Source organism: Rhinopithecus bieti, unplaced genomic scaffold (assembly GCF_001698545.2).
Source record: "Rhinopithecus bieti isolate Rb0 unplaced genomic scaffold, ASM169854v2 scaffold_2339, whole genome shotgun sequence".
Taxonomy (NCBI): Eukaryota; Metazoa; Chordata; class Mammalia; order Primates; family Cercopithecidae; genus Rhinopithecus; species Rhinopithecus bieti.
Genome location: NW_016803819.1, coordinates 417737 through 429677, shown reverse-complemented (window position 1 = coordinate 429677; position 11941 = coordinate 417737). Strand labels below are relative to the sequence as shown.

Genomic DNA, 11941 nt, shown 5'->3' with positions numbered 1-11941 from the left:
AAAAAAAAAAAAAAAAAAGGAAGAAAGAAAAAGAAAGGAAAAAATATATATATGTTTCCAAGTTCTAGGACTACTTAACCCTTTGAGGCTAATACCTTTCCGAAGGCAAAGTCCATTTCTCTGTCAGTGTTTTGAACTCTATAGATAGTACTATCCTTTTACTATTTATTTTATATTATTATTCCCGGTACTGAACAGATAGAAAGTACTTAGGAAAATCCTGGAAGTCCCAGAATGGTATTCATAAGACAACTCCTAGAGTTTAATAGCCTACAAATGAAGTTAAATATATTAAATATATTTTAAATGAGCATGATATAATAATGCTCCAAAAATATCATACACTCCAAAAAATGGCAGAATGGCAGCAAACATAACTGCATATATGTTTACGCTTTTTTTTTTTTTGAGACATGGTCTCACTCTGTCTCCCAGACTGGAGTGCAGTGGCGTGATCACAGCTTATTGCAGTCTCAAACTCCCTGGGCTCAGGTGATCCTCCCACTTCAGCCTCCCAATAGGAGGGACCACGGGCATGTGCCACCATGCTTGGCTAATAATTATATTTTTTGTAGACACAGGGTTTTGCCATGCTCCCTTGGCTGGTCTCAAACTCCTGAGCTCAAGCAGTCTGCCTGCCACAGCCTCCCAAAGTGCTGAGATTCAGGCATGAGCCACTGCATTCAGCCTGTTTACGCATTTTTTATGTAAGATGAATTTAAACTGGATAAAATTGTCTCTGATGTGAAATAAGTCAGAATAATTGCATTATAAACACTAAGGTTAAAAAAGCATAATTTATTTATATCATTGAAATACCATTGAAAAATTAAATAACAGTATTTAAATACCAGGAACCAACCATACCATTCAAGCAATATTTCCTGAAAATTCATTAGGGATACTGTAAAAGTATAAGACATAGACCCTGTCCTTAAGGACCTTTGTTATAATTTATGTGAGGTAAGACAGATACAAAGCATCATCATTGTTATTTTTGCTAAGAGAAGTAGTATGGTGAAGTGGAAAATAATACAGGCTTTTAAACTTTAGGTGTAAATCCATATTTTTAGTTCTGCCATCCCATTAATGTATGATCTCTGTAAAGATACTTAACTGCTCCTAGCCTCAATTTCTTTAATTCTACAGTGGGGATAAGGATGCTAATTTTTTTTTTTTTTTTTTTAGAAAGGGTCTCACTCTTTTGCCCAGGCTGGGGTGCAGTGGCACTATATCGGCTCACTGCAACCTCTGCCTCTGGAACTCAAGTGATCATCCCACCTCAGCCTCCCAGGTAGCAGGGACTACAGGCACATGCCACCATGCCCAGCTAATTTTTGTATTTTTTGTAAAGACAGGGTTTTGCCATGTTGCCCAGGCTGGTCTCAAACTCCTGAACTCAAGTGATCCACCTGCCTCAGCCTCCCAAAATACTGGGATTACAGGCATGAGCCACCGTGCCTGACCAGGATGCTAAATTTAAAGGACTGGTTTTTAGCCAGGCGTGGTGGCAAGAGCCTGTAATCGCAGCTACTCGGGAGACTGAGACAGGAGAATTGCTTGAACCTGGGAGGCGGAGGTTGCAGTGAGCCGAGATTGCACCACTGTACTCCAGCCTGGTTGACAGAGAGCCTGTCTAAAAAAAAGAAAAAAGAAAAAAAAGAACTGGTTTTGTTTTGTTTAGTTTTCTTTAGAGATGGGGATCTCACTATGTTGCCCAGGATGGTCTATGAACTCCTGGGCCCAAGCGATCCTCCCCCATCAGCCTCCCAAAATGCTGGCCTGAGACACTGTGCCCGTCCAGGACAGTTGCAGGAATTAAATTGCAATATGGATGCAAGTACCTAAGTAAATGCTTGATATGTGTCAGTTGTTCGAAAAATATTAGTTTATTCCCCAACTGAATTGAAAGGATTGAATATTTTCTAACTCGTTTCTACTTATTGATAAATAATAGTTTTATTATTGGTGAATTTTAAAATTGAAGTTAGCTAAAACTGCAATCATTTTAACAACCAAAACTTAGGCCGGGCGCGGTGGCTCAAGCCTGTAATCCCAGCACTTTGGGAGGCCGAGACGGGTGGATCACGAGGTCAGGAGATCGAGACCATCCTGGCTAACACGGTGAAACCCCGTCTCTACTAAAAAATACAAAAAAAAACTAGCCGGGCGAGGTGGCGGGCGCCTGTAGTCCCAGCTACTCGGGAGGCTGAGGCAGGAGAATGGCGTAAACCCGGGAGGCGGAGCTTGCAGTGAGCTGAGATCCGGCCACTGCACTCCAGCCCCGGCGACAGAGCAAGACTCCGTCTCAAAAAAAAAAAAAAAACACCAAAACTTTAATTTTCTCGACACTAAAACTCAATTCCGCGCCAGGCCTGCCAGACACCTATGCCCGCCCGCAGCCACTGCGCAGCTGCCAGCATGTCTGGCCCAGACATCGAGACGCCGTCTCCCATCCAGATCTGCAGGATCATGCTGCCAGATGACGCCAGTGTGGCCCGCAATGTCTAGGGGTGACCATCCTGAAGATGATCGAGGAGGTGGGCGCCATCATCAGCACCTGGCCTTGCAACAGCCAGAACAGAGACCACTGTGTGGCCACTCTGGCTCGAGTCGAGCACACCTACTTCCTGTGGCCCATGTGCATCGGTGAGGTGGCCCACATCAGCACAGAGATCACCTACACCTCCGAGCACTCAGTGGAGGTGCAGGTCAACGTGATGTCCGAAAACATCCTTACAGGTACCAAAAAGCTGACCAATAAAGCCACCCTCTGGTATGTGCCCCTGTAGCTGAAGAACGTGGACAAGGTCCTCGAAGTGCCTCCTGTTGTGTATTCCCGGCAGGAGCAGGAGGAGGCGGGCCAGAAGCGGTACAAAACCCAGAAGCTGGAGCGCATGGAGACCAAGTGGAGGAACGAGGACGTCGTCCAGCCAGTCCTCAACCCAGAGCCGAACACTGTCAGCTACAGCCAGTCCAGCTTGATCCACATGGTGGGGCCTTCAGACTGTACCCTGCACAGCTTCGTGCATGAAGGCGTGACCATGAAGCTCACGGACGAGGTCGCCGGGATCGTGGCTGCACGCCACTGCAAGACCAACCTCGTCACAGCTTCCGTGAACGCCATTAATTTTCACGACAAGATCAAAAAAGGCTGCATCAAAACCATCTCGGGACGCATGGCCTTCACGAGCAATAAATCCGTAGAGATAGAGGTCTTGGTGGACGCCAACTCTGTTGCGGACAGCTCCCAGAAGCGCTACCGGGCCGCCAGTGTCTTCACCTAAGTGTCACTGAGCCAGGAGGGTGGGTCGCTGCCCATGCCCCAGCGCTTGCCCGAGACCCAGAATGAGAAAAAGCGCTTTGAAGCCTGACTCGGTGGCTCAAGTCTGTAATCCCAGCACTTTGGGAGGCTGAGGCAGGCGAATCATCTGAGGTTGGAAGTTCAGACCAGCCTGGTCAACATGGTGAAACCCCGTCTCTACTAAAAATACAAAAAATTGGCCAGTGGTGATGGTGCATGCCTGTAATCCCAGTTACTCAGGAGGCTGAGTCAGGAGAATCTCTTGAACCCGGGAGAGGGAAGTTGCAGGGAGCACTCCAGCCTGGGCAACAGGAGCGAAACTGTCTCAGAAAAAAAAAAGAGAGAGAGAGAGAGAAACGCTTTGAGGAAGGCAAAGGGCGGTACCTGCAGATGAAGGCGAAGTGGCAGGGCCACATGGTGCCTCAGCCCTAGACGCCCTCCTCCTGCTGCTGGGGCCTTGAGTAGATGTGGCAACAGGCCCAGTGTCCAGTTACATAGAAGTTACCCCTTTGGCCAAAAACCCAATTCACATTGAGAGCTGGTGTTGTCTGAATTTTTCGTATCATAGTATTAACCTGTACTCTCTCCTGCAAACCTACACACCAAAGCTTTATTTATATCATTCCAGTGTCAAAGCTACACAGTGTTGTCCCGAGCGCTGGGAGGCATTCTGTGGAAACCCTGGGGAATGCTTCCCAGCACACTGCAAGGTATGGAAAGAACCCAGCACCACTAATAAAGCTGCTGCTTGGCTGGAAAAGAAAAAAATTCTGCTGGGCGCGGTGGCTCACGCCTGTAATCCCAGCACTTTGAGAGGCTGAGGCAGGTGGATCACTTGATGTCAGGAGTTCCAGACCAGCCTAGCCAACATGGCAAAACCCATCTCTACTAAAAATACAAAACTTAACTGGGTGTGGTGGCGGGTGCCTGTAATCCCAGCTACTCGGGAGGCTGAGGCAGGACAATCTCTTGAACCTGGGAGGCAGAGGTTGCACTGAACCGAGATCATGCTACTGCACTCCAGCCTGGGCAACAAGAGTGAAACTCTGTCTCAAAAAAAAAAAAAGAAGAAAAAGAAAAAACTAGAACTCAAATATCCAGGATTTTTAATCAGGTAACTAATGTAGATAAGGGGAAAAAAAACTAAGAATATATTGATTTACCTGGAAAAATGTTATTTGTAATCCCAACTTGCTCTCTGAATGTAATAATATCACTTAACATCAGTGACTTTTTTTTTTTTTGAGACATACTTTTGCTCTTGTTGCCCAGGCTGGAGTGCAATGGCACGATCTCAGCTCACTGCACCTCTGCCTCTCCGTTTCAAGCAATTATCCTGCCTCAACCTCCCAAGTAGCTGGGATTGTAGGCATGTGTCACTATGCCTGGCTAATTTTTTGTATTTTTAGTAGAGATGGGGTTTCACCATGTTGGTCAGGCTGGTCTCAAACCCCTGACCTCAGGTATTCCACCTGCCTCGGTCTCCTGAAGTGCTGGGATTATAGGCGTGAGCCACCGCACCCGGCCAGCAACTTTTTAATATATAAAACCATGCCTTGGGCCAGGCTCGGTGGCTCACCCTGTAATCCCAGCACTTTGGGAAGCTGAGGTGGGTGGATCACCTGAAGTCAGGAGTTCGAGACCAGTCTGACCAACATGGTGAAAACCCCAGCTCTACTAAAAATACAAAAATTAGCCATGCATGGTGGAGTGCGCCTGTAGTCCCAGCTACTCAGGAGACTGAGGCAGGAGAATCCCTTGAACCCGGGAAGCGGAGGTTGCAGTGAGCCGAGATTGAGCCACTGCACTCCAGCCTCAGCTGCAGAGCAAGACTCCATCTCAAAACAACAACAACAACAAAAAACTTGTTCCAAATCAGAAATCAATCGTAATGTATACGATAATGTCAATGAGTTTTCTCTTTTTTTTTTTTTGGCTAAGTGCAAAATATAGAAGGATTTGGGCCTGACACAGTGGCTCCCACCTGTAATCCCAGCACTTTGGGAGTCCAAGGTGGGCGGATCACTTGAGGTCAGGAGTTTGAGACCAGCCTGGCCAACATTGCGAAACCCCATCTCTACTAGAAATACAAAAATTAGCTGGGCACGGTGGAGTGTACATGCAATCTCAGCTATTTGGGAGGCTGAGGCAGGAGAATCGCTTGAAGTGAGCCAAGATGGCACCACTGCACTCCAGCCTGGGTGAAAGAGCAAGACTCTGTCTAAAAAAATATATATATATATATACACACACACACACACATATATACATAGATATATATAGAAGGATTTGATCTGTATGGACCAGAGAAAAGGGAAGTTAAATAATGGTATTTCTGCAGAAGTTAGCCAGCATCGATCAGTGTAGCCTGGCTCACTACACAGATTCTCTAGTCTCCTTCAGTTTAATTCAGTAAATATATATTCCTATAGTTTATGTTGAGCTCTTGAGGGCATCCAATAAAGGACATGGCTCTTCTCTGCCCAAATTGAGAATAAAGGGCAAGCATATGGTAAATGTGAGGTCAGATATCACCTTGAACTGATAAGGATTAACTGGAGGATGCAGCTCATGAGAACCAAACTGACCTGTCATCTGAACGCCAGAATGATATACACTTACCTACCCTGTGCCACAGGCAGCAAAGGCACACATTGTGGCTTTCATGGGACCATAGGCACTTCTGCTTTTTTCTTGGGCTCCCCTTCTTTTCCTTCATTAAATATATATACTAAAAATTGTACATTATGACTATACTGATATACATATATTAAAACATTTTTGTTTGAGCTACAAATTCACTTTTTTCTTCTGTTTTTTCTTTTTTCTTTTTCTTTCTTTCTTTTTTTTTTTTTTTCATACAGGGTCTCACTGTGTTGCCCAGGCCAGACTGTAGTGCCAATATCTCGGCTCACTCCAGTTTAAGCCTCCTGGGCTCAAGGATCCTCCCACCTCAGCCTTCCAAGTAACTGGGACCAAAGGCGCATGGCACCATGCCCAGCCAATTTTTAAATTTTTTGTAGATAAGGATACGGAGTCTCACTATATTGCCTAGGCTAGTCTCCAACTCCTGGGCTCAAGGGATCCTACGGCAGCAGCCTCCCAAAGTGCTGGGATTACAGGCTTGAGCCACCGCACCCAGCCTCATTTTTTTTTCTTCTGATTTTAAAGGAAATTAAAACATTTTCATGGACCCTAGGCACTGCCTGCTGTGCCTAAGGAAGAAGTTGGCCCTGGGCAACACTGAACACACTGGCCCAAGTAAGGCTTAAATCCCAGAGGAAGTGTGTACTCTTGAGAGAAATGAGAAGAAATGAGGCAAGCATACCTAGGTTGTTCTTCCTGATTCAGCAATCAGATGAGTTACTCTCTGCCTTGGATTACAATGAATAAAGGGAAAGCAATGAGCGCATCATTCCAGCTCAACTCACATGAAAGAAAATAGCAGTAGAGAAAAAGCAACCCTCTCTTAGCAATTCTGTTCTTAAGGCTGAAATGATTGCATTCGGTTATCGTAATTAGATAACACTGGTCTTTTATGATTACCGATCTAATTCTTCTTGCTGCAGATTCCTGTTTACCAGAAAATCTGATTATAACTAGGCTTCCCATGTAGATTATCCTATAAGGAAAGAATATCTCAAGCAGGCCGGGGTGGTGACTCACGCCTGTAATCCCAGCACTTTGGCAGGCCCAGGCAGGTGGTTCACTTGAGACCAGCAGTTCAAAACCAGCCTGGACAACATGGCAAAATCCTATCTTTACCAAAAATACAAAACATTAGCTGGTATGGTGGCTTGAGCCTGTAGACCCAGCTACTCAGGAGGCCAAGGTAGGAGGATGGCTTGAGCCCAGGAGGTAGAGGTTGCAGTGAGCTGAGATCGTACTGCACTCCAGCCTGGGTGCCAGAGTGAGACCCTGTCTCAAAAACAAAACAAAAAATCTCAAGCAGCTGATAAAATATACAATCTGAATATACAGTCTGCTGTCTGGTTACATTTCTCTTGTAAGGTAGTAAATTAACATTCTGGTTTATATATTCTCACAAGAGACTGTTTGGCATGAGAATCCATGGATTCATTTAACTCATTTTCATATAACTGACTTGACTATGTTATTGAACTGAAAATGTTGAAGTTCAAAATCTAAACCATAATAACTTAATCCAAGATACTACAACCCTAGAAGACTCTAAGTAGCCAGAAAGTTTGTATTAGCTGCAATTCAATTTTCCCATTTTCTAACCACAACACACCCCCCAGTCCTCACACCTTTCTTATAATCCTATGTCCTCAAATTAGCTGACTGGGGCAGTCCGAGGGAGCAAAAAAGTAGGAAACACTCCAGCAAAATGTTTCTGATTTTTTCCTTTTTTTTTTTTTTTTTTTGAGACAGAGTCTGGCACGATCTCGACTCACTGCAACCTCTGCCTCTCGGGTTCAAGCAATTCTTCTGCCTCAGCCTCCTGAGTAGCTGGGATTACAGGCACCCACCACCATGCCCAGCTAATTTTTGTATTTTTATACAGAGGAGGTTTCATCATATTGGCCAGGCTGGTCTCACTAACTCCTGACCTCGTGATCCGCCCTCCTTGGCCTCCCAAAGTGCTGGGATTACAGGCATGAGCCACCGTGCCTGGCCCTTTAATTTTTCTTATTTGTTTTCTTTTCCCTCTCTCTCTCTTTTTTTTTTTGTTTTTGTTTTGTTTTGTTTTGTTTTGTTTTGTTTTGTTTTTTTTGGAGACAGGGTCACTGCAGCCTAGACCTCCAGGACTCCTACTCCCTCCGGGATTCTCCCACCTCAGCCTCCCAATTAGTTCATGCCACTATGCCCAGCTGATTTTTTTTAATTATTTTATTTTATTAATTTTCCTGTAGAGACAGGGTCTCACTATTTTGCCCAGACTGGTCTCAAATACCTGGGCTCAAGCAATCCTCCCACCTTGGTTTCCCAAAGTGCTAGGATTACAGGCATGAGCCACAGCACCTGAACTATTTTTCAGTTTTTCAAACTATTATTTTCTTTCTTTTTTTTTTTTTTTTTTTGAGATGAAGTTTCACGCTTGTCACCCAGGCTGGAGTGCAGTGGCACAACCTCAGCTCACTACAACCTCCACCTCCTGGGTTCAAGCGATGCTCCTGTCTCAGCTTCCCAAGTGGCTGGGATTACAGGTGCCCGCCACCACACCCAGCTTATTTTTATATTCTTAGTAGAGTTGGGGTTTCACCATGTTGGCCAGGCTGGTCTTGAACTCTTGACCTCAAGTGATCCACCCACCTCGGCCTCCCAAAGTACTGGAATTACAGCGTGAGCCACCGTGCCTGGCCGTGAACTATTATTTTCATCTGGGTCTATCCAATGTCCCACCGTGCCCGGTGGATGTCAAGGAATGTTTAATGCATGACTGTTCTCCACGGCTCATAATTAAAGAAGGGTTAGTCATTGGCAGTTGGTTCTGTGTAAAGCAAGTCATATCCTTTATGACAAATTATCTCTTGGAAATTTTCGTTTAGTCTTAACCACCTCCATGGCCAGACAAGATGTCGTTTTGTTCCGTATCAAGATATGGAAGAAATGGTGACACAACAAAGTTTGTAATGGAGCATGTCAATAGTTGTATTCTTTCATCAAACATGTATTCAGAGCCAATGAAGTGCTGGTCAGCTCTGTGCCTAACAGAATTGGAGGCAGGAAAGTATGATTTAGCTATGTGCCCAGAAATAAAATGAAACAGATTTGGGTGAATACATATAAATCTCTGCCTCAATAACTGGGATTATATTCCCATTTTCATAGGAAATGGAGGCACTGAGAGAATGAGTAACATGCCTAAAGCCACATAGGTAGAAATAATGATATAATCATAATGTAGTTGTGTTTCAGACTCAGTCCTGTTCAGTTCGATAAACATTTGTCCAGTCCTCATTCTATGCTATGTCCTGTGAATTGGCTTTGAGAATGCAGCCATGAACCCCGCTGAAGAATTTTATCAGCTTCTAGCCACCAAGACAGTAAACTCATCTACAGGACCACTCATGCCTTCTGCCAGCCTTCTTGATACCATGGCAGAGGCATAGCTCCTCCTAACTAAGGCTACTCTTTCCCCTGTGTTTTATTTATTTACGTATTTATTTTATTTATTTGTTTATTTTTTTGAGACAGAGTCTTGCTTTGTAGCCCAGGCTGGAATGCAGTGATGCGATCTCAGCTCACTGCAAGCTCCGCCTCCCGGGTTCAAGTGATTCTTGTGCTTCAGCCTCCCGAGTAGCCGGGATTACAGGCACACAGCACCATGCCCGGCTAATTTTTGTGTTTTTGGTAGAGATAGCGTTTCTCTATGTTGGCTAGGCTGGTCTCAAACTCCTGACCTCAAGTGATCTGCCCACCTTGGCCTCCCAAAGTGCTGGGATTACAGGTGTGAGCCACCTCACCCGGCCTCCCCTGTGTTTTGGATCCCACCCCCATGCCCTTTATTCGCCTTTAAAAAAAAAATTATTTCGAAATAATTTTACACTTACAAAAAAGTTATAAAAATAGTACAGAATTCACATATACCCTTCACCCAGCTTCCTCTAATGTTAAAAACATGCACAAGCATAGTACAATGATCAAAACTATGAAGTTAACATTACTAAATCACTATAAACTATATACCTTATTTGGATTTTACCAGTTTTCCCCTAATGTCCTTTTCTTTTATTTATTTATTTTAATTTAATTTATTTTATTTTATTTTTGAGACAGGGTGGGTATTGCTCTGTTGCCCACACTGGAGGGCAGTGGCATAATCCTGGCTTACTGCAACCTCCACCTCCCAGGTTCAAGCGATTCTCCTGCCTCAGCCTTCTGAGTAGTGGGATTACAGGCCTGCACCACCACGCCTGGCTAACTTTTTGTATTTTTAGTAGAGATGAGTTTTCACCATGTTGGTAATGTCCTTTTTCTGTTCCATGATCCAATCCAGAATCCCATACTGCATTTAGTTGTGTTTCCTTAGTCTTCTCCAATCTATGACAATTCCTCAGTCTTTCCTTGTCTTTCGTAACTTTGACACTTTTTTTTTGTAAGACAGAGTCTCGCTCTGTCACCCAGGCTATAGTGCAATGTGTGATCTTGGTTCACCGCAACATCCATTTCCCCAGGTCAAGCAATCCTTCCACCTCAGCCTCCCAAATAGCTGAGAGATGAGCATGGGCCACCACACTCAGCTACTTTTTAAATTTTTTGTAGAGACAAAGTCTCACTATGATGCCCAGGCTATTCTCAAACTCTTAAGCTAAAGCCTTCTTCTAGCCTCAACCTCCCAAAGATCTGAGATTGCAGGCGTGAGCCCCTGCACCAGCCGACTTTGACACTTGGATGAGTATTAGTAGTCATCTTGCAAAATATCTCTCAATTTAGTTTATCTGGCATTTTTTTCATAATTAGATTGAAGTCGTGGATTTTTGACAAAAATGCCACAAAAGTCATATCATGTTCTCTCAATGCATTATATCAGAGGATATATGATGCCAATACATCTTATTACTAGTATTAATCTTGATCACTTGGTTAAGCTGGTATCTATCAGGAATTAAATTACTGTGTTTTCATTTGTATATTGATAAATATCTTAGAGGAGTTATTTTGAGGATATGCAAATGTCCTGTTTCTCCTCAAACCACTGATTTTTTTTTTTTTTTATCTTTAGAGACAGGATCTCTCTCTATCACCTAGGCTGGAGTGCAGTGGCACAATCATAACTGCAGAGTCAAATGCCTGAGCTCAGGGAATCCCTCCACCTCAGCCTCCCAAATAGCTGGGACTAAGGTGCACTCCACTACACCCAGCTAATTTTTTAAATTATTTTTGTAGAGACAGGGTCTCTCTGGGTTGTCAAGGGTAGACTTGAACTCCTAGCCTCAAGTTATCCTGCCATCTCAGCTTCCCAAAGTCCCGGGATTATAGGCCTGAGCCACTGCACCTGGCCTCAACCACTGATTTTACCATTCATCAGTGGCTCTTGCCTGCAACAATTACTGTTGTGTTTATATATTGGAGATTGTATATTTCCCACATTCATTCTACATTTATTAATTGGAAGTTTTCTGTAAAAAAATAATTGTTCCTGCTCTGTCATGTATTCATTTAATTATATTTATGTCAGTATGGACTCCTGGATAGTTATTCCGTGGGTTATAATCCAATACTGTCATTATTTATATTGTTTCTTAGATTGTTCCAGGTTTGGTCATTAGGCACTCCTTCAGGTTAGTTTATGAGTCCTTTTGACATGTCCACTTCCTTTTTTATTTTTATTTATTTATTTATTTTATTTTTTTGAGAGAGGGTCTAGCTCTGTCACTCAGGCTGTGCAGTGGTGCAATCATAGCTCACTGCAGCCTTAACCTCCCAGGCTCAAGCAATCATCTCACCTCAGCCTCTGAGTAGTTGAGACTACAGGCACCTGCCACCACTCCCAGATAATTTTTTATTTTTTGTAGAGACAGAGTCTCCCCACATTGCCCAGGTTGGTCTCAAACTCCTGCACTCAAGCATTCCACCTGACTCAGCTTCCTAAAGTGCTGGCATTACAGGCGTGAGCCACCATGCCCAGCCTCCACTTCTTTGTTTAAGCAGTTCTTTATTTTCTGGTAC

The 11941-nt window shown here is 44.0% G+C and overlaps 1 pseudogene; it reads left to right on the top strand.

Moving 5' to 3' along the window:
- The first annotated feature begins 2369 nt into the window (after positions 1-2369).
- LOC108516768 (putative cytosolic acyl coenzyme A thioester hydrolase-like) lies at positions 2370-3736 on the top strand (annotated as a pseudogene).
- The last annotated feature ends 8205 nt before the right edge of the window (positions 3737-11941 follow it).